At 37.3% G+C, this 22,724-nt stretch overlaps 2 protein-coding genes across 8 annotated transcripts in view; one reads left to right on the plus strand and one right to left on the minus strand.

Moving 5' to 3' along the window:
- LOC129771594 (D-beta-hydroxybutyrate dehydrogenase, mitochondrial) overlaps positions 1-22,724 on the minus strand; it is a 285,257-nt gene that overhangs the window by 195,342 nt on the left and 67,191 nt on the right. The window lies entirely within an intron of this gene.
- LOC129771596 (elongation of very long chain fatty acids protein 7) overlaps positions 1-22,724 on the plus strand; it is a 151,909-nt gene that overhangs the window by 95,109 nt on the left and 34,076 nt on the right. The window contains exons 1-2 of one of the 5 annotated variants that reach the window (XM_055775398.1): positions 12,319-12,621; positions 21,908-22,008. The exons of 2 other annotated variants lie outside the window; for them this stretch is intronic. The gene's annotated coding sequence lies outside the window, so the exon portion shown is untranslated. Of the gene's footprint in view, positions 1-12,318; positions 12,622-21,907; positions 22,009-22,724 lie in introns of those variants that run through there. 2 more of the 5 variants (XM_055775396.1, XM_055775395.1) reach the window with 2 other exon arrangements.

Below are 22,724 nucleotides of genomic sequence, written 5' to 3' on the forward strand. Positions count from 1 at the left end.
TGGATCTATGGAAGTCGTCCTATCACTCAAGACCGGTAGCGATCCTGGAAAATGAACTTGCATCATTAAACTCAAGGTCTCCGATGCATTAGAAGTGAACTTTCCGTCCTCTTTTTTGAGAGTTCCTAAACCATTAGAATGATCTTTTGCCAAAACTTTTTGTAATCTTGCAACGACTGGAGTACTTTCAATGTTTTCACAGGTGTGCCTCCAATTTTTACGTTTAGATCTTCTGATCTCTTTATTATAGGCAGTGAGTGCTTTCCTATATTCATCCCATTGCGAAGTACGCTTTGCTCGGTTAAACATTTTTCGAGCGTTTTTTCTTAAATTTTCCAGCCTAGTATTCCACCATGGTACATCTCTGTCTGTTGATCGTACCTTGACTGGGCAGCTCTTATTGTAAGCTTGAATTATTTTTGTTGTAACATAAATAGAGGTTTTTTCGAGTTCCTCACTAGTTTTAATACTTTTTTCTGGGAAGCTACCCCCCACCGATAGATAGGAATAGTAAAGTTCCCAGTTTGATTTTCTGGGATCCCTGAAAGTTTCTCTAATAATGTTATTCACTTTATAGTCAAACATTATGTGTTTGTGATCGGACAGCGATATTTCTTCAGAAACATGCCAATTAAATATGTTTTCAAAGAGAGTATTACTGCAAAATGTCAAATCCAAAACTTCCTGCCTTATGGAGTTCATAAAAGTACAGTTGGTACCTTCATTACAAATATTTATATTATTGGTTGTCAAATATTGTAATAAACACTCACCTCTTGTGTTAATGTCTGTACTGTTCCATATCGTATGATGTGCGTTTGAATCGCACCCGATGATGAATGCTTTATTTTGAGATCTACAAAAAGATACAAATGCTTGGACTCCAGGGGGAGGCACTTCGTCTACGTCTCCTGGAAAATATGCAGACGCCACGCAGATTTCTGTTCTTCCACGAGTAGTAGGAATTTCACAAACAACCGCTACAATATCTCGTTGTATAAATTCTGTAATAGGTAACATTTTAACGTACCCGTTCACAAGGATAGCAGATCTTGGGGACTGCTGTGTTTCATCATATATCAACTTACACGATTTAGTTTCAATACCCAATATTTTTCCGTTATTTGTCCACGGCTCCTGGATAAAAGCAATATCTAGTTTGCTTTGTATAAATCTTTTGCAAAGTACAGCGCTTGCACCCTTTGCATGATGGAGATTTATTTGGATGAACTTTATATTGTCGTGACTATTGAATGTGATGATCATGTATTTGATCATTGGGTACTTCTTTCTGTTCCCCAGAAAAATCATTGCAGTCATTGATCATCCGATTTTTGGCTTCCGAATTGTTCTTCGAGATAGTCCGTCCAGTACTTTTGACCCTGATCTGCCCTGGGACATGTGATGTAGTGTCATTTCCATCCACCTCATCGTCTCCAGTTGTAGCACAGGTTCTTGCAATACTGTTAGCCTCATCAGTGTTATATTGAGTCTTTCCAGCACGCTGGACACCGCTTGGTCCTGGAATATAATGGACAGTGAGAACACCACCCACTTCGTGTTCTTCAGTTTCGCAGGGCTTTTTTACACTGGTGGCCTCTAAATTTCGATCAACCTCCATTTTTTCCAGTTCATTTCTTTTAGGGATTTTTTTTCCTAATAGGAGCATTCCCAAATTTATAGTCTAGGACAAAATCGCTTTTTTTCAGTGACTGCATCGATATCCGATCGACACTAAAAACAAGTTCTACATGGCGCTTGTTGATTATTTTCCTCATAAATATTCGCCAGCTATCAACAACTAAATTTGCATTCTGAGCCTCTAGAAGAGCAAGAATTTCTTCATTGCTGTCTTCTGCGCTCATCGGAAAAAAGCCAACTAACGTCTCCGGTTGAGGGATTTGATCTTCATCAACTGCAATAAGCTCTGCCCCCACCCATGGAACTATTCTAGAGATCACACTTTTGATCCAGTCATATGTTTCCTGGTTTTTACAAATCAAAATCAAATATCCTGGCCTAAACAAGCAATTCCCAAACTTTAGCTTCACCTTTTCTTTTCGCTGTTCTACTACTTTGTTGAGAACTGCTTTTTGCGTTGCAAGAAGCTGCTGCATTGTTAACTCTGAGTTAGGGTAGTTCTTTGGAAGTATGCCTACCTTAACACTGTTGATCACATCCCTATACGATGGCTTGTCCTTACCCTCTGTTCTTTGGGGCTGTTCAGGGGATTTTGCTCTAGTCGGATTCAAGCGATGTTGGACTGATCCCCCATCAAGAGACAGTTTAGATCCCGGGACACGACCCTGTTTTTTAGGGCGCGGATTATCGCCGCTGCTATCACTATTATGATAGCGCTTGGTTGGGTTCGAGTTTGGTGTCACCAAAGGTAGCATAGCCAACCGCCGTGCCTCATCAGGAGTGATCCCGCTTTCAATAAAGCGTTTGAATCGCTTCTTCCCAGCCCCACTTAGAGGTTTTATTGACTCACTCTTCAGTTTAGTGCCTTTTTGGTCCTGCCTGAGTAGAGTAGTCGCAACCTCCAATGGTGGTTTCGAGATTATAGTGATTTGTAAATTGTTATCATCAGAGTCACTTACAGTTTTATCAGCATCATCTCCCTTCTTCTCATTTTGAGGCGTATTCAGGATGGACGACGAGCAGGAAAGTATATCGTCATCCGATATACTCTGCATATTTCCCTCTTCTATATCCATAACTTTGTTGTATTCAACCTGTTCACAAAATAGCCAAATCTATTAAATCACTTTAGCAGGAAACCAATAGCAATGACAAGCCGAGCAGTTGTTTACTATTATCTGCACACACACACATACACCGTTGATATGTGCGAGATATGATAGTAGTACCAAAAGGCCTTTTGCGATTTATCGAGCAGATCCACTAACAATGGGCATAGAGCAAACGGTAGATGGTACCAGCTGCGCTTATCTCGAGCATGTATTTTCCTGCGAGTACAAGAATAAATCATGAAACAATTATCGTCAAATGAATCTACAATAAAAAAAAACATTTCAGGGTGACCAAACTGGTGAAATGGTTATTTCAAAGTTTCCGTAACATTATAAAATAATATCCGCAGTTATAAACAAGCGACGTGAATTAAACTACAGCGTAGTTCTACGTTAACAATACGCTCGTGTCTTGAACACAACCTCCTATATTTTTTTCAAAAATTGTAACTCTGTCTGGTTAAAATAAGATGTTCGACAAAGTTGTTAAAAAATTAATTAACTATTTAGGAAAAATAACATTTAAATTACATCAGTAAAAATGTTTCACTAAAAATTTTAATTTTATATTCAAAATTTATACGTCTCAAAACACACTCCCATCGATATTTTTTGGTATATTTTTATTGTAAAACCCTTACATTATAACATATATATGAATTTTTGAAAATTCATTAAATTTCAACGCTTCGTGAAATCGAAAGCATTTAAGAAAAGTTACATAAATAATGGAATCTGAATGCGATTCTCCATGAAAAACTATACATAACGTTTTATCCTAAGACTAACCGTTCTCAAGATATAAACAATTTAATATAATGCAATTCTAAATGAAATCATCCTAAAAATGCAGATTTTAAAAACTTCTATTTCTGATTCGAACGAAAGTTTGTATTTCGTTTAGATTGGAGGAAATTTGACTTTTCCCCAGCATTTGGGAATTTTTTGACTCAAGTGTAATTTTTGAAAAAGGCGTATCGATTTTAGTAAGAGAAATCTTTGATAATTTATATCTCAAAAACTATGAGTCGTACCAAAATAGTGTATTAAAAGTAGTTATAGAGTATTGATGTTAAAGCGTGAAAAAAAACTCCATTAAGAAAAAAAAAATTGGTACCTTTTCTTTATTTACAAAAAGAAAGCTTTAATTTTCAATATCTAGAATATATATTAGGCTGTCAAAAAAGTCCTGCGGTATTTTTTTAAATTTTCATTTGTTCATAAAATTAGTTACAATCATCTGTTTTAAGTCAAATATGCGCCGTTTTGTTCGATGACTTGTTCCCAACGAGATGCCAATTCATAATACCCCTGTTATAGAAGCTCGCTTCCTTATGGGCAAAAAACTCGGATAGCCAATTTTCACAGGTCTCTTTTGTGGCTAACTTCTGACTACCTAGCTCGTTCGCCATGGACAAAAACAGGTGGTAGTCACTTGGTGCAAGGTCCGGACTATACGGCGGATGCAAAAGAACTTCCCATCCGAGCTCCCGGAGCTTCTGGCGCGTCACCAAAGAAGTGTGTGGCCTGGCGTTGTCCTGATGGAAGACAATGAGGCCTCTGTTTATCAAAGATGGCCTCTTCTTCATGAGTGCTACCTTCAAGCGGTCCAGTTGTTGGCAGTACAGGTCCGAATTGAGCGTTTGGCCATAGGGAAGCAACTTATAATAGATTATTCCTTGACAATCCCACCAAACACACAGCAGAACCTTCCTGGCCGTTAATGAGGGCTTGGCCACCGTCTGACGAAAACGTTGAAACCATCGTTGTGCGGTGGAAATGGAAACTGTATCGGGTCCATAAGCTGCACAAATTTTATTGGCAGCTTGAGATGCATTTTTGCCTTTGTCATAGTAGTATTGTAAAATATGTCGGATTTTCTCTTTATTTTGCTCCATATTTGCGACACTATAACTCACGAACGACTTAACCAAACAAAACACTGTCAAGGACTATATTATAGCGCGCAAAAATACCTTCCCAACAAGCTATAGTATGACTCGATACAATGAATACTACTAGAACTACGCGCTTACAACGACACCTCGCGGAAATACCGCAGGACTTTTTTGACAGCCTAATATTTTAAATGTTTATTAAATTTTTTTCATATAAAATAGAAGTTATGTAGAAAATTTAAAAAAATGAGTCCAAGATGGTAAAACTATATTTGATGAACTTTGTGGAACATCGAATTTTTATGAATTTTCGAAATTTCGAATATTAACAATCATTTTTAGGCACAAACTATGAATTCTGATGTGATTTGAAACAAAAAAGCTCTTTATCAATCTTCTTCTATATGCAGCCATTCTCGAGAAAATTGAAACATATTTCTATGTTTTTATAGTAAGTAGGCTCTTTTGATATGTTTGTAGTGTTATACAACCATGCCAATGAAATTTTATGAATTTGCTTATAATTTTCAACAACTTTTCCAAATACATCATTATGGTATAAATGTATGTTTAGGAGCTACCAGCCATTGTTGTTTACCATTGGCTTGTTGCATCTAGCAAGTTGAATAGATGGAACGGCCTTGAAAAGGAGCGTTTAGTTTGATTGTAGTGTATTGTTTGTTCACTCCCCCAGTGGTACAATCGAGCGATGATAGCAGAATGGTGATGATTAATCGTTGAATGGTGCCCGAATCCGAAGGAAAACGAGATGAAAACTGGGGAGGCGCAAATTGGACCCATCAAAACGTGGAATTTCCCGCATCAGGAAATCAAACCAAACGCACAATTCATTGCACAGTCCCGTAGTCGTATAGAATGAGCAACTGAAAGAGCACATATTGCTTGTGCTAGTTGACTAATCAGAAAGCGGGATATTCTTTGGATTGTTTGACGTTTACTCTCAACCGAAGAACTGACAACGTATGAACCAGGCTTTAGGAATGATTTTTCGCGTAACTTTTTAAAAGGTCCTATGCAACGAATGTAAACAAATCAAGTAATGGATGCACACTATAAGTTTTCAATCATTGTATTGTCAAAATACATTGTTTCAAATGTCAATGTTAACCCGGGTTAACTTAACATTCTGATCTCTCCGTGCGCGTTGTGGCGAACACAAAGAAGAGTCGAGTTGGTATTGAGCTTCGTTTACGGGTTCGGTAATGGGGTAATAGTGTTTGTGAGAGAAGAGCGAAGCACATGTAAATAGATCAATTCACTTATCAGACTGTGTGGCGCTTCATTGACACTGACAATACTGATTATACGCGAGCGTAACATGAGCAAATTTATAACACATGCGAATTGGGCCTCTTTTGATATTAACAAGTTCTTCCGCATGCTGATAATTCCTTCATATTTTCCTTCGTTGGTCGTATTGTTTTCACATATTCACGTTGGAGAGCCTTAACTCTTCTCTTCGTTGGCCGAGACATTTTGATTGAATGTAGTACTTTTCCGTTTATTGTTTTTGAAAGCATATGCAGCAGTGGCAGTGTTCCGAGCTCTGCAATACAATTTTCTTACCCAATGTTGAAGTTGCTAAAACTTACATAATAGACCCATTAAACGTAAAAATAATGATTGTATTGATATCAACACAATTTTATTCTATTGATTTTCATGATATGAAACGCTATGACTCAGGAATAACATTTTATTGAGTGGTTTTGATAGATGTTTCGATTATGTTGTCTGGCATCAGTGTCGAAAAAATAACGATGCTTTCACCAATACAAAAAAAACCATTGTCGAAGATTGAAAAATGAAAATTTAACTTTCAGAGCACTTGCTCGAGTTTTCCGACGTTGTTCACTATACAGTGCGACAGCAGATGAAAATTTAATATCTTGTGAGTAATCGATAAGAGTTTGGCTGATATTACTTCATGGGAAGTGTGCGAAAATGATCATTTTCTCCACACTGTTTCGCAAAATTATTGATTTTCGGGCGAAGGGTGAGGGAGGGAGATGAAAGAAATGAGCGCCATTGTGGCAGCCATTTGTGGCTAGCTTCCACCTTCACCTTAAGGTGAAGGTGGAAGCTAGTCATTGTAGTAGTGTAGGTAAAACCACGAGTAAAAATGGGGTAATAGTGTTTGTGAGAGAAGAGCAATTTGTTTCGTTTGTTTTGATTCTTGTACGTGAATAGATCAATTCACTTATCAGACTGTGTGGTGCTTCACTGACACGAGGCTTACATTTGAAAAAAATAACAATTCAATACTAAAGTAAAATGTATGAACGATGTGTTCCGATGAACAATTGAAAATATAAATATATATAGAATGTGTACTTGCATATGAAGTAATATTCTGATTATACGCGAGCGTAACATGAGCAAATTTATAACACATACGAATCGGGGCTCTTTTGGTTCTAACCAGAGCTGCAATTTGTCACAGTCACTGCATATATTTGGGCTACTATGACGACCATTGCAACATTACCACCAAACGACGTGCAACAAAACATAAACCGACGAAACAAATTCCTCAGTCTTTGATGCTAAATAGTTTGTCAGAGTGTTTTGACCATCAAAGCATGTTGTAAGCCAGCGCACTATGATCTTCAAGACAAGAAATACCATGTAACCTGATGTAATTTTATTTATTTCTTTATTTATTTCTTTATTCATCTGACTTTTTACTATCTTAATGAAATATGAAATATGTGATGGGGAAAAGCCAGACAAGGGAAGGCATAAAAACCCCACATCTTTTACATGACTTACAAACAATATATATAAACAAACAGTGCCTTTTGAACACAACATATAAGCCACTAAAAATAAAAATAAAAATTAACAGTGAGCATCAACTGAAGTCAAGTCATAAAAAAAACAAAATAACTGAGTGGGAACTGAGCCCTTGTCCATGGCAGTCCTCGTTGTCAGTGGTACCTATTTAGTTCCTGGAGTCGGTGGTTAAATGCAGACGAAGTAGAGACAAAATCAAAATAGACGAATAATTCATTGAAGCTAGCGGACATGGAGCGCACTGGGTCATGTAGTCCGTATAGAGTGTTCCGGGGCTCAAGCAGCAGGAAATTCCGTTGGCGAAGCAATCGTTCAGGGGCGTAAATGTTGAGTTGCCCCAGCAATTCAGGCGCATCAATTTCACCGTTTAAAATTTTTGCGATAAATATAGCTTGAGCAATGCTCCTTCTCTGCTGTAATATCTGCAATCCCAGTAATTCATAGGATCCCGCCACGGAAGACGACGAAGGGCATGTTTTACAAATTTCCGTTGTATTGATTCGATCCTAGCAGTCCACGTTGATTGATATGGGCACCATACTTGAGAGTTAGATTCCAAAATCGATCTCACCAAAGTGCAGTATAGAGATCGGAGGCAAAACGGGTCATTAAATTCTCGAGATATTTTAAACATAAATCCCAGCTGCCGGATGGCTCTAGAAATCATGTCGTTGTAGTGCAATCTGAAGGTAAATGATGAGTCTAGGATGACGCCAAGATCACGGACTTTAGGAACACGATCGAGAGACTGTCCGTCAATTGAATAATCAGATGTTATCGGATTGAGCTTGCGGTGATACGTAATAACATTACATTTGTGAATGCTTAGCGTTAGCATGTTCCGTGTAAACCATTCGGTGAAATGATCCAGCAGCTGTTGTAGAGCGTGGCAGTCCTCAAAGCTTCGGATGACCATGTAAATTTTGACGTGATCAGCGTAGAACAATCGGCAGTCAGGAGGTAGTACGATAGAAAGCTCGTCAATGAAAATTGAGAATAGCAAGGGGCCCAGATTGCTCCCTTGTGGCACGCCTGACAGGATCGAAAATTGTTCTGATCTTTCCGATCCAATGTTAACGGTGAACATACGATTCGTTAGGTATGATTCGAACCAGCTGACAAGATCCGCTGAGACACCGATTCGACCTAATCGTTCCAGTAGTATTCCGTGGTCAACTCTATCAAATGCTGATTTCAAGTCTGTGTAGACGGTGTCGACTTGAGCACCAGCATCAATGTTGCTTATGCAAAACGAGGCGAACTGAGCCAGGTTCGTAGTAGTCGATCTGTAGTTCTTGTAGTTCTTGCAAGAGTCAAAAAGCAAGTCATTCAATAAAATTTCGAAAACTTTGGAACACGCACAAAGCGAGGTTATGCCTCTGTATTTTTTGATGTTCTGTTGATCACATTTTTTGAACACAGGAAACATGATTGACGTCTTCCAACAGGTGGGAAAGCAACGTTGTCTTAATGAGAGATTGAATGGAAGTTTACACGTCTACCAGGATGCATTTGTTAACGTTGCTACCTGAATACCATTCTTATATAAAATGCTAAAACTTCGAGGAGAATAAAGGATATAAATGAGTCTAAACGGACTTTCAAATACGTGAATTTCGATATCGGACATTAATTTCAACGAAAAGAGAAATTTCTATTTCAGCATGTAGAGATAGTTCAAGCTTTGGTCAATTATATATTCCGTTGCCTAGATGGTTTGCAATCGCTCACACGTTATCGCGTGTTCGACATAGTATTTACTTCAGTAAATACAAGAAACAACAACCGGAATGAAAATCGAAGCTTTGCTCGATGAAAATAAAATGCAATCTGCGACAATCATCAATTCATTATGGACAATTTTACCGCCTACTTGACAAAGCTCAGTAAAGGCTGATTTAGACGATGCCAGTCAGCGCTCTAGTTGAAGTACCCAGTGAACAGAGAACAGACACTCTGTTCAAGTTATTTGTACCAGTATCGAACAAGTAATTGGCCTCTAACTGGAACAGAGTGTTGTTCTCTATTCACTGGATACTTCAACTAGAGCGCTGACTGGCATCGTCTAAATCAGCCTTAACAGACAAATTGCTGCATCGTACTCTGTCAGTCACCATTTGACCGAGATTTTTGTCAGTAGCAGGTGACTAACGTGCCTCGTCAGTTGTCAGCGACATTGATGAAAAAATGCAACTCTGGTTCTAACAAGTTCTTCCGCACAGTAACTCGATGTTGATAGTTCCTCAGTATTTTCCTTGGAGAGCCTTAATCTTTCTCTTCGTTTACAGAGAGATTTTTGAAAGCATAGGCAGTCATGGCAGTGTTCCGAGCTCTGCAATACAATTTTCTTAACCAATGTTAAAGTTGCTAAAGCTTACATTATAGACCCATTAAACGTAAAAATAATAATTGTATTGATATCAACACAATTTTATTCTATTGATTTTCATGACATGAAACGCTATGACTCAGGAATAACATTTTATTGAGTGGTTTTTATAGCTGTTTCGATTATGTTGTCTGGCATCAGTGTCGAAAAAATAACGATGCTTTCACCGATACAAACAAAACCATTGCCGAAGATTGAAAAATGAAAATTTAACTTTCAGAGCATTTGCTCGAGTTTTCCGACGTTTTTCACTATACAGTGCGACAGCAGATCAAAATTTAATATCTTGTGAGTAATCGATTAGAGTTTGGTTGATATTACTTGGTGGGAAATATGCGAAAACGATCATTTTCTTCATACTGTTTCGTAAAATTATCGATTTTCGGGCGAGGGGTGAGGGAGGAAGATGAAAGAAGTGAGCGCCATTGTGGCAGCCATTTGTGGCTAGCTTCCACCTTCACCTTAAGGTCTTCAAATCACTTATACTGCTTGTAAGCTGCATATTCTATTCGTACGATCACTCCTCATATGTTTTTGATAAGGTTTTGATCTGGTAAACAAGCTGACCAGTCCAGAATCTGAAGCCCCCATTCAATAAAACATGCCTTGACTTTCGGGAGATTATGAATTGATACCAATTTACCTATTATCACGCTGTTTTAGATGAAAAAACAGAAGTGATTCTGAAGTACTTCATTGTACTTCTGACACGTTCCGTATGTACTTCCAATATGGAGAAATTCGATTCAAGTTACATTTCTTTTTATTAGAGTAGTTCTCCTGAAATAATGAAACCCATGTCATTGGCTCCACTTTAGTTTTTAACCCGCAGCTTTGGAGTTGGGATTTTTATGGTTTGGGGAGAATTTTCTCAAAAAGGCCAGGTTCAGATAGCCCTTCATCAACACAAATGTACATCAGAAGTGCGTTGAAGTACTTCAGAATCAATTACTTCTGTTTTTGCATCAGAACACCGAGATAATTGGCATCAATTCATAACATCCGGAAAGTCATGGCATGGTTTATTGGATGGGGGCTTTAGATTCTGGACTGGTCAGCTTGTTTACCAGATCAAAACCTTATCAAAAACATATGAGGAGTGATCGTACGAATAATAGATGCAGCTTACAAGAAGTGTGAATAATTTGAAGAGCTTAAACGAGCAGTATCCTCTGCGTAGAACGAGATACACACTACAGCATGGCGTAACTTGGTCAAAACCACTCCGAATGGGTTATTTGAACTGATTGAGAACTTAAGATGACCTACAAATCAGAAACATTCATGTGAAATCGACGATAATTTTGTAAATGAGTGAGAGTTTTTCCATCTGGTTCTATGGTTATGAAACACTGGAATTTGAGTTTTTTTATTGTTTCGCGCCTGACCACAACAATAAAATTCAAAAGGCCAGTCTTTTAAATGAAGATAGTGGATCCTACACTACATACTTCAATTCAACCGACTTCTTACATATCTCTGGAAACTCAGAAAAAATGATTGGTCCTGTAGATGTGAAACGCAATGTATCATAAATATTATTTTCAAATACTTTTGTTTCTTAATGTTCACCAGCTGCGAATAGAATGTGTGAGCAGCTATAGAGAGTATTCGCGTTGTTTAATTCCACGTAAGGGTAATTGAAATACTGTATGATCATTTATGAAAGAAGTAATCAGGAATTAATGATTAATTTTATCGCATCGAACTAACGACATTTTAATAATCTCAGAGAATCTAACGGATACAAACCCAATGATTAATTCCGTGCCGGCCCTTCGAACCATCTGCACAGATCTATCATCGAAACATTCTAACTACACTTTAATGAACTCTGGCCTGCAAAGGAGTTCCGTCTCCAACCGCATGATTGGCCTCCGGCAATCGGACCTACCCCAACCATAAGCTATGGATGGATGTTCTTTGTGGGCATAGCGATCGACCTTTGAGCACACATTGACACATTACTTGTACCTCGGTGCCTCATGTATCATCATGCGGGGTATGATTTCTCGCGATAAAGTTCAAGCCACCCATAACTCCGTTTACGATCGCACACGCGAGATCGCGAGCTGCGTCCTTCCGAAAGGGCGCGCCCTCAATTCCGTTGCATGAGCTTTTTCTGAATTCTCTTTCAGTGGTTCTTTTTTGTTTTGTTTTTGATAAGAGCGAATATATTTCTTCGATTTCCTGATAAAATTTCAAAAGATCGTCCGGGAGTGGGGAAACACGCTTGGTTTGATCTGCTGAATGTCGCTATCAACCGCGTGTGTTGCTTTGTGACTAAGCGCTAAAATTTTGGAGTGGTTTTTAGTAAACGTCCTCGTCTTCGTGCCGTCGTCTTTGGTTCGTTAGTCCGAACGGATGGGAAATGAAGGTGGGCAGATGAAAGAGGTAGAAAGGGAACCGTAGCAAAAACAAGTCGCACGCGGAGTCTGAGTTTTGTTGGACTTTTTCGAATCAGTTTGAGTTCGAATTTGGACAGCGCGAGTCGCGCGAAGGTGCCGGAACTTTATCGGAAAGTGTGTTGCTGTTGTTGTCGTTGTTCTTTCTGCAGCGAACAGAGTGGATTTTCGCGCTTGGAAGACCCACAGTTGTGCGTATCGGATAAAACGAAAAGTGTGTACGCGCAAGTGTGTGTGTTTGTGCTGTTGTGTGCGCTTTCACCAGAGGTTCTAGAAGACGTCAATTGCCGTTCTGTGGTCTGTGTTCTGAGGACAGGTTCCTTGATTGACGCGGTGGTTTGTTGCAGTCAACTAAAAAGGTGCGAGATACGCTGGAAAATACGTTGGAATATTGGGATTGTGGTGTGGCGGTTGCATAACACTCTGGATTTTGTGGCAGTGAAACGAAAACCTGAGACCTGACAAAATTGGACTGCGCACGGATCGAAGTTTCCGTGATAAGTGAATAAACTTTGGGCGACCTTAAGCAGTGGGCTTATTTATATGTGAATTATTATAATGAAAAATTAACAAGAAACGAGGAAGATGGTTAATTTTTCCTGAGGCGAATTTGAATATTACAATCGTTTCCATTTGAAAATAATGTTAATATTTCTGAATTGCTTCCAAAAGTATTCCAACTAACATAAATACAAGGTATAGTCCTAAGGATTAAGGAGTTCTAAGTTTAGAAATAATTATTTCACATTTTAATGACACATTGACAATCTTATGGGGTGAATTGTGCGATGAGTCGGTCCATCGTTATCCATAATCTCAAAAATTCGCTCTAGCGCAACAAATAACTCTGACTCTAAATTGTTCGTCTTGGGATATACAGTTATTTTTTTTTTTTGATGAAATTTGAAAGAGAAGCGAGAAGATATCTCAAGGCTAAACCTAGCCACCCGACCCCCGGTTGAGTTTTGTTCAATGATTGCTTGGGAAATTATTCAGCTCAGTTTCGGTCCAGTTTCAATAATATCATACATAATAAACATCTTCAAATGTGAGTTGTCATTGAGAATCGTTAATGTGGACGCAACGATGAGAGTAATAGTGAGAACGAGAAAAAAAAGTGAAAACTATTTGATAATTTGATTGGTGAAAAAGCTTAACCTCCCTAGAGGTCTGGATAGATTCAGTTTTTATAAATCTGGAACAGAGCTGTTAGTGATGCAATAATAATTGTGGCAATCGAAATGTCAAAGTGATGTCAGTATAGAATACAAGTGTGGCGTTTAAAACGTCCAGTATCTGATCTCCTTTTGATTGGACAATTCAAGTTGTATATGTAATTGGCGATCATCTTGCGAAACATGCAGCTCACAATATATTTTAGAAGTTAAAAGCAACGACAAACACTGTTTTTATATCTTTGTCTTAGTGATCTTAGTTTGATCGCTCCATTCATTGCAGAATTTCCCTCAAAGAATGAGAACAATCACTAGATTTTTCTTGCTGATTCCGATATAAGATATGAGAAAAATGTGAAAGAAATCTCGTTTGGAATCGTTTGTTTATGTGTTATCTGAAAACTTTCTGCACTAATTATACCAATCATGCTTGCGGAAAACTATTAATATGGAGAACAATATGAATTCATTTGAAAATCTTTCTGAAAATGTTGCTCTTTATCTCCAACGCATATCACTAAATGTATTGAATAGATTATTACCAGAACCATCACCAATAATCGAGAAGGTCATTTTTGTGGAAATACATTGAACTTGGTGTTAGCACAATGGAAACTACAATGAAAATGTAACGGTTCGAAAGCATTTTGTTTTTATTAGGGTGCCCATATTCATTTTATGGTGGTCTGAAAAATATTTTTTTTTTCTAAAACTGCCTTTTTTCAAAAAATTATAACTTACTGGACCAGATGATCGACATATCAAATGAAAGCCAATTAGCTAGTCTTCTTTGAAAAAATATTTCACTTGCGAAAAAAAAAATAATTTTGTTTTCGTAATTATTGATTGTACAGGTCGGACTCGATATACAATTTTAGACTCGATTATGTATATTTATTATTTTATTGTTCATTATTTTTTATTATTTTGGTTATTTTTTTATATTTCAAATATGATTTGTTTCAAGCGGAGTATATATGTGGTATTCTAGAGGTTCTGAAAAGATGTAGCTTTTCTATATTGATTACCTTTTTGGTCCCTCAAATATTGTGAGTGAGTAAAAATGTCACACAGAAGTGTCTCTTTTATCCGTTTTTCCCGACGTGATTAACTATATAAAATCAGATTTTCGTTCTTTCCCTTGGTTTTAGAGGAATTGGTTACCTTCTCAGGTTTCTCATAGAGTATGCGCATTCAATACATCGCTGGTTTAATTAGTTTTAGAGGTTACCTCATCAGGTTTACCACAGACTGGTTTAGACTTTGTTTTCGATATTTTACGCTTAGAATTTTAGGTTTTGAATTCTTATTTTGAGAATTTTTTTACGTAGAACTACGTCTTTTAGGAAGGGTGCCAAATCAGAAAACAGGTCACGTTTTTATGAAATAAAGTTATTGTTAATAACTATTTTTACTGTGAACGAATTCTCATGATTCGCATACCAATCAAATCGGAAATTCTCTAAGATTTGTTTGATATGCTATACATTACAATTCGCTAATCTCTAAACGGTTTAAATTCATGAAAACTGGAAGAACTTTCTTTTTTTCCCATACATTTGTTCTGCCGATTTGTGTGCTAATCCTACCCACATTTCGTATGCTTATAACTCGGACATTTCATATCAGATCAGAAAGATGTTTGCATCAATTGATAGGAAATATTTTTACGCGTCTATCACAACTAATAAAATATTATTTTTCATGTGACGAACAATTGAATAACTGTAAAATGTCAAGCGTTATCTAAACGCCCTAACAGCCAAGTTTTGATTGACCCGATTTACGGTTTCCCCAACACAGACTTCAAAATCGATGTGCCTGTGGAAATCCGCTCTGCAAATATACATGCAAGTCGGGGGTATTTTTGTTCCCACTGAGCTGTGCTTCCTTAACACGGACTTCAAAATCGATGTGCCTGGGGGAATCCATTTTGTCAAAACATGCTAGTCGAGGATATTTTTTCCCACTGAGCTTTGTTTCCCTAACACGGACTTCTAAATTAATGTGCCTGAGAGAATCCGCTTTGCAAATACATGCAAATCGGGGATATTATTTGGTATTGAGTATTTTTGTACTAACTTTTCGTTGTGCAGACCGGAATATGTTTCTCTAAAACGTCCTTTTAAACTGAGAAGCCTAGTAAAATCGTCATCTCAGATACTGGAGGTGAATGAACTTTCGCGGTTCGAGAACTACGTAAACATGAGATGTACAATAATTTCAGAGGGAAATGTAAAATACAATGATCGTTTGACAATTCTTCCGTTCACATATTTTGGTAGTCCTAGGCATCATATCAAACGTAAAAGAACGTTCATCAAATTTATTTGTAACGAAGAACATAATCTATCACCAAAAATTTCGATGCATTCTAAAATAATATTCGAAGTGGTGGATTGTGGATTGCATAATATAATTACGTAGTTCTACGACGAAAATATGCGGTCGTGTCAAATTTTTTTTAAATACAAAAGAGTATTACGCGCGAAAAATCATATAAAAAGTCGCCAATTAAAGTCATTGTATAGGAGTTCTTTCGGTTATCTTCTCAGGTAGCCCGTTAATAACCTCCGCCACTGTAACTCGAAACATTTGTACGCACAATGAATAACGAAATGCATAACCGGTCCGATAAGAATGTATATTTTCTTCAAATCTCATTTCGCCGAATAGTTGAGATTTTTAGTAAGTGACACGTTTTTAGAATCACATCACTTACCGTAGTGAATTCTGATTTTTCTTAACCATTCCCGCTAACAACTATCTCTTCCATGATAAACGCTAGGGATCCATGCTATAGAGGCGACCCTTCTGGCCTTTGGGCGACGAATATCATACTAACATTCCTTCCCTTCCCCTGGTGACTGTAAGGACGTGACCGGCGTCGTTATTGACCATTTAAAGCTCGAATCAACGAAAATTGCACGACGAGAATGATTTTCAGATTTTGAGCGTCATTCTCTGTGTTCAATTTAGTTCAGGTCAGGTTCAGGCCAATCACGGAGAGCAACTACGAATTGTTCAGTCTACCCAAGTTCAAGCTCAAGCTCAAATATGATTTATTTCCAGCGAAAATAAAATATTTAAACATTGAAGTGAAAGTTGATTTGCTATTATGAGTACAGTGGAGTAAAATCATGATTTTGGTAGATTCTAGTTGAAGATTGAAGTTGTTGGAGTTGTTGAAAATGCTATTGGAGCGAAATTAAATGGGTTGTCAAAGGACGAATTGTGGAGCGCTTAAAGAGCTTCGATTTGGTTGATAGAAACATTCAAATTTATTATGATTTTTTGTTGATAAAGTTAAGAATAACACCATAAAAACCACTAACCTTTCGTATTTTTCACTTTTAAAATGTTACTTAAGTCATCTAATGTGGAAGTTTCACAACTGTATCCTGTATAACATTTTTACTTCTTTCACATAGAGTTAACAGAATTGTCATACGGAGCGTAATTTTTGAACCAGAGTCAGTTTAAGGCAAACAGAGCCAAAAACAGAGAAACAGTTCTATTACTCTGTCGTTGTTGAAATTCGAACATATGCGTAGAAGGATTTTTTTCTTCAAATATTATCCTTCATCTTCCTGATAGAATTCGGATTTTTTATATGAGAAAGATATTTTAAGTCTTTAAGGAATGAATCAAATATAAAATATGAAATATATAAATATATATATAAAAAAAATATATATAAATATAAAAAATCGGAGCTGTATATAAACGAGTTCGCCCTTTATATACAGACATAGCTTTGGAATGTTCCAAGGAAGTACATACACCTCAAGTAGGGGTCTCTCTATTACTATGTAAAGCAAAGGCATGCGATTTGGGTTTTACGATTTCGTGTTAATAATTTTTAGCAGATGATGCTGTATTATTCATTGCATCTAACGGAATAATATCAGGCAGTTTTATGTTTGAATGAAGATTTGCAACAAGTAGAACTAAATTGAGAATGTTGATCGCGTTCGGGAAAATAAATACTTTGGCGTGATTATTGATGAGAAATCAAAGTTCAACACTCACATTAACCCTTTCCCGTACAACATCGAGTCTCACTCGTGGGTACTTGCATAACATAGGCCGCTAGAACGCTAGCAGAGTAGTGAGATCACTTGATGTGTGACGTATTAAATAATACGGGAATGGGTTAATAATATCTTCAAGGAAATTGACAAGAAGTAAGGAATGATACGTTGATAGAGAAGCGATTTAACTATTTATACTGAAATACAGTTAACCAATCAATCATCTCTCTCTCAAGTTCGTTAGCACAAACATCAAATGGACTAACAATGCTTGTCACTATGAAATTGTAGAACATATGGGAATTAAATTTTTGCAAATTTTCCCATTTTTTCCAGAGTTTTTTTTGGTTTTGTTTGCGTGATTGATTCTCGAGTGATGCAGCCCCCCCTTTAGGGAGGGATTAGTTCTTGAGTTATGCAGAAACTTATGCTTCATCTGTATAGTAGCCCCCATCCCTCTTAGAGAGAGGGGAGGAGTGTTGATTCACGATTGGAACCTCCACATGCCAAATTTGGCTCGATTTGCTTGATTAGTTCTCGAGTTATGCAGAAACTTGTGTTTCATTCGTATGGCAGCCTCCCCTTAGAGAGAGGGGGAGGAGTGTCTACTCATCATAGAAACGTTTCTTGCTCCCTAAAACCTTCACATGCTAAATTCGGCTTCATTTTCTTGATTGGTATTCGAGGTATGCAGAAATTTGTGTTTCATTTGTATGGCAGCTCCCCATTAGAGAAGGAGGAGAAGTGTCTAACCGCCATAGAAACGTTTATTGCACCCCAAAATCTCCACATGCCAAATTTGGTTTCGTTTGCTTGATTAATTCTCGAATAATGCAAATTATGTATGGCAGCCTCCCTATTGAACCTGTTCACGAATAAATACTAACGATAACGGTACTAAGTACTAAGTATAAACTAATTAGTCGCCAACACAAGACAACGCACAGTGCGTTGAGTGCATAGGAATGTGGGACAGAAATCATAACAGTAAAATTTAGCCATTGTAACACTTTGGTGTGATGGAAAAGATTGTTCATATGTATCAGAACTGCTGTTTACACAAATGTAGCATGGTATTTGAGACTATTCTTCACCTGTTACTTTTGAGCCCATTAAAAGCGTTTTAAAACTAAAAATATGGATGCAAGTATTAAACGGGGAAATAACTGGCCACTTGAGCATCCCAAAACTCTTACCTGTTGGACCATCCTCAGAGATGAACAGTGATTGGATGGAACCTAGGACTAATTATGACATTCCATACAATGTGATCGAATTTGCTCATTCGGTACGGGATGAGGGTGTTACGTAATGGTTTATATTTACAGAAAATATGTACATTCTACTAATGTTTGCATTACAAAAGATTTGGAATCTTTTTTTAGTAATCCATTTTCTGGGTGTATCGACACAACTCGAGGATAAACAAAACAAAATACAACTGACGTTTCTCTTAGGAAATGAACACGGGGTCATTTTGGTATCCACTCCACTTTCTACACAAAGGTAATTTTTACACTTCACGATCTGTGGAAACCGGAATAGGTGCAAAAAAGTGAAGTGAGATGTGAGTGTAGCGGGAACGTAAGTGTAGGTGGATACGGGAGTAAGGCCCATTGTACATTCAGTATTCGGGAGACATGCCGTCAATCAGATGATCGTATATTGATTCACGCAGCCGCAATGGACGAATATTGGCGATTCATCGTGCAAATCCAACCCTGGACATCGTACCGCAGCGAATGAATAGCATCGAGAACATGTGTGGTGAATTCGAGTAAGAAGAATGCAGAACGAACGAGAAGCTGCTGAACAATTGAGACAGCTGCGCGAAAATTTCAAAACGAACATTTAACATGTTCAAAGCTAAATACACAATCATTGTTGCCGCCAGCTAATAACAACTCAAATTTCTTTAAAAAAATTATATTTATTTCGTGTCACCTGATATCGATCGCTAATGTACGATAAAAAAGGAGCAGGAAGGGTGAATGATAAAAATTATTTAAATACAAAAATCAATGTTGGGCGGCACAAAGTTCACCAGGTTTGCCAGTTTTTGTTTATTTTTATGAATTAATTGTTTAGATACCGTTCATTTATCGCAGTATAATCAGATGTAGTCTTTGAAATGTAATTTATCTTAGTTTGTATTTTTGGAAAAGCATATACATTTGAACGAACAAAATTATTGAAATGAACTATCAATGGAAAATATTGGATCGCACCCCAAATGTCTATTTTTGAGCAAAAACATTAAAAAGTAGTTTTCAATGTTTATCAAGGTGAAGAGATCAAAGAGATCAAAGCCGATTATGTCTTTCGAAAAGTTTATACTTTTCTATGCATTATATAAAAAACCAGGATTTTCTATATTTTTCGGTTTCAAACACATTTTAAAGAACAATAACAATATTTCTTTAAAGTTTCTGCTAAAAATTTGATGAATATTTTGAAAAGTTCACCAAAATACATTTTATTTTCTAGTTAAAAATCGAAAATCGGTCAAATATAAGTTCCAAAAAAATCAGCGAAAATACGAGCCATTCTTATTCAAAATGGTGCAATCAGGGTCGAAATTAAAACAAAATGAGTTTAGTTTTTTTTAAATTTCAAACCAAGGTATCCAGACAGAAATGAACTAGGGGTAGTGGGGGAAAAGTGGTCACCTTCTTGTTTGGTAGTATAACTATTGACTATAGATGCCGTATTGAGAGTCAACTTATGTTTGAAGAATTTAATGACTTTTGAATCACCCTGTACTTCCTTAGAGCTGTCGCATGTCAAAATACAAATAAAAACAGAAATTACTCTCTCGATAGCAATTCGGCCGTAGTTCTGTGCGCATGGTATCTAAGGAATTTCTCGTGAAATTTAGTTTATTCAATCTGATATGTTGGACAAATCATCAGTTTAGACGACTGTTCACATATTCTAGGAGAGGTGAACAGATATTTGGTTTAATCTCAGCAATTAGTTAGCATAGAAATTATTTTCATATTTGGGGGCAAAGTGGTCATAGGTGAATAACAAACTACAATGTTCTGTTACTAAAGCTGATATACCTCATCGCATTCTGCTCTTGAAGAAGATCCTTTTGTGGCTTTGACTCTGGATAAATAGGCCACTTCAACTAAACCAAGCCTCATTATGCGGAACGCTATGTGTTTCTTACTACGCTTTTGTATGCAAGAGAAAATTCAAATTGAGACTCTAGGTGAATACGCCAAGCTTTTTTCATGCATGTATCTACTATAACAAATGTGATTTGAAACATATTTGGACGAAAAAATAAGTTGAACTATAATATTCTTCGAGAAACGGGAATTAAATTGGTATGTAGGCGTTGGAAATGGACATATTCCTTGAGGTGACCACTATGCCCTCACTTCCCCTACATGTTTCCTTTCGTTCATGCAAATTTCGATCCGTTCCGTTCCGTTCAGCGTTAAAACCGGACGTGAACTATAAGTACCCAACCACCTGGAACTAATGTCCTTCGTTGAGATAAGAGATTACCTGCAATAAAATGTCTTTTAGCACCGATGTTGACAGGTACATTTGAACCGACTTTTATCATAAATCAGCAGATTGTTTAGAGTACCGAACCATAAGTCAAACTAGTGGCGAAGGTGATCGAATAGGCAATTTCATTTGGGCAGGCGAATATACAATGTAGTTTGCCTCACCGTCAATTTCCTAATATTTTACTGCTTTAAAATTTGGTTGACCGAGTCAGAACAAGATCGCCGTGGGTAAACAGAATGTCGCAAAAAGATTGCCTCCGTTGGGTATTTCATTAACATGTTGAGCCCCGCTTCGGTCCCTTGGGGCCGACATTGAACTTTTTGGTGGGAAAGCGCAGATTGACTAGGACTGACAGTTACAAAATAAGAAAATAAAAGATATATAAATGGTTTCTTCTCGGATATGTTACAAGATGTGACTAATTTCAAATCGATCTTCTGACTATTGTCTTTTTATACAATAAGTATTTTTGAGAGCTGGGACCGACACTGTCAATGTTAAAACACTCTTGATGCCGGCTGACTGGAAAGAGCAACAAGAGTGATTCGGGGCTCAATATGATAAACTTTATCCATCATTAGCAACTTCCGGAGTATTATGCTGTCCACAGAAATAGATTTTCTCATTTAACTCGACAGAGCTGCTTCAAGGCAATCACATCAACATACTGATAACAGAGATCATTGATCGTGGGTTTCCGGAAACCAATTTACCAATTACTCGGCATGACGTAAAAAAATGTGTAAAAAAACATGCCCAGGTCCCTCTGGTACCTATTATTTTTGACATTTATCAATTACCTGTGTCACTCGTTCGAGAACTCGCAAGCTGATCGGACAAGTTTGAGAATCGATCCGATAACAGTGTTTTTTTTTCACGCTGATTTATATTGTGCTTTTTTTCATCAGCGCTTGCGAGTGAAGCGAGCTCAATAAAAAGTGGTGCACGATCGAGACGCCGAGGATCCAGTTCAGATCAACACACATTCATCACACGCTACACAGCAGCGGCAAGTAGAAGTTTATTTTTCTATTGTTCCATTTATCATTCCTTCAACCTCCTGTGTACGATTTACACCAATGTCCAACATTGTATTTACCAAATCGGCAAGCGTTGGCATTAGGGGTGTACATTTTTCTAACATTACCGTTGAAATTTTTGTTGAAACTTTTTTTCATTTTTGAATTTTATACAATAAAAAATTGAAATAATTATAATTTATATATACCTTGAATACAAATATAATTTATTTACTCATTTATTTTTTTTCTATTTTTTTATTATTATTCTATACTGTTCACATCGAACAGGTGACTAATTTATTATTATGGCTGAGGGCGGGGAGGATCCCCCATCCACGTCATTGAATGTTTCTGATGCTGACCCACCTCCTGAAGAGCAGGAGGATGAAGCAGACGTTGAGGAGGAAAATTCTGTGTATGAAGTAGAAAGTTCTGAAGATGAGGAAATTGATGAAAACATGATTTTCGTCTAAAGGAATACCCGGAGGGATTCAAAGGTCCATTCATTGTATACTTTAGACGAAAATCAAAACCTCTTAATGTCATTCGCATCTCAAAAGAACTAACGCAGAAATTTTCCAAAGTTACTGAAATTACTCGGATGGGGCCAGACAAATTACGAGTTGTCGTCTCTTGCAGGACCCAAGCGAATGCAATAACGCGCTGTGATCTCTTTGCAATTGAGTATCGCGTATACGTACCC

Source organism: Toxorhynchites rutilus, chromosome 2 (assembly GCF_029784135.1).
Source record: "Toxorhynchites rutilus septentrionalis strain SRP chromosome 2, ASM2978413v1, whole genome shotgun sequence".
NCBI lineage: Eukaryota > Metazoa > Arthropoda > Insecta > Diptera > Culicidae > Toxorhynchites > Toxorhynchites rutilus.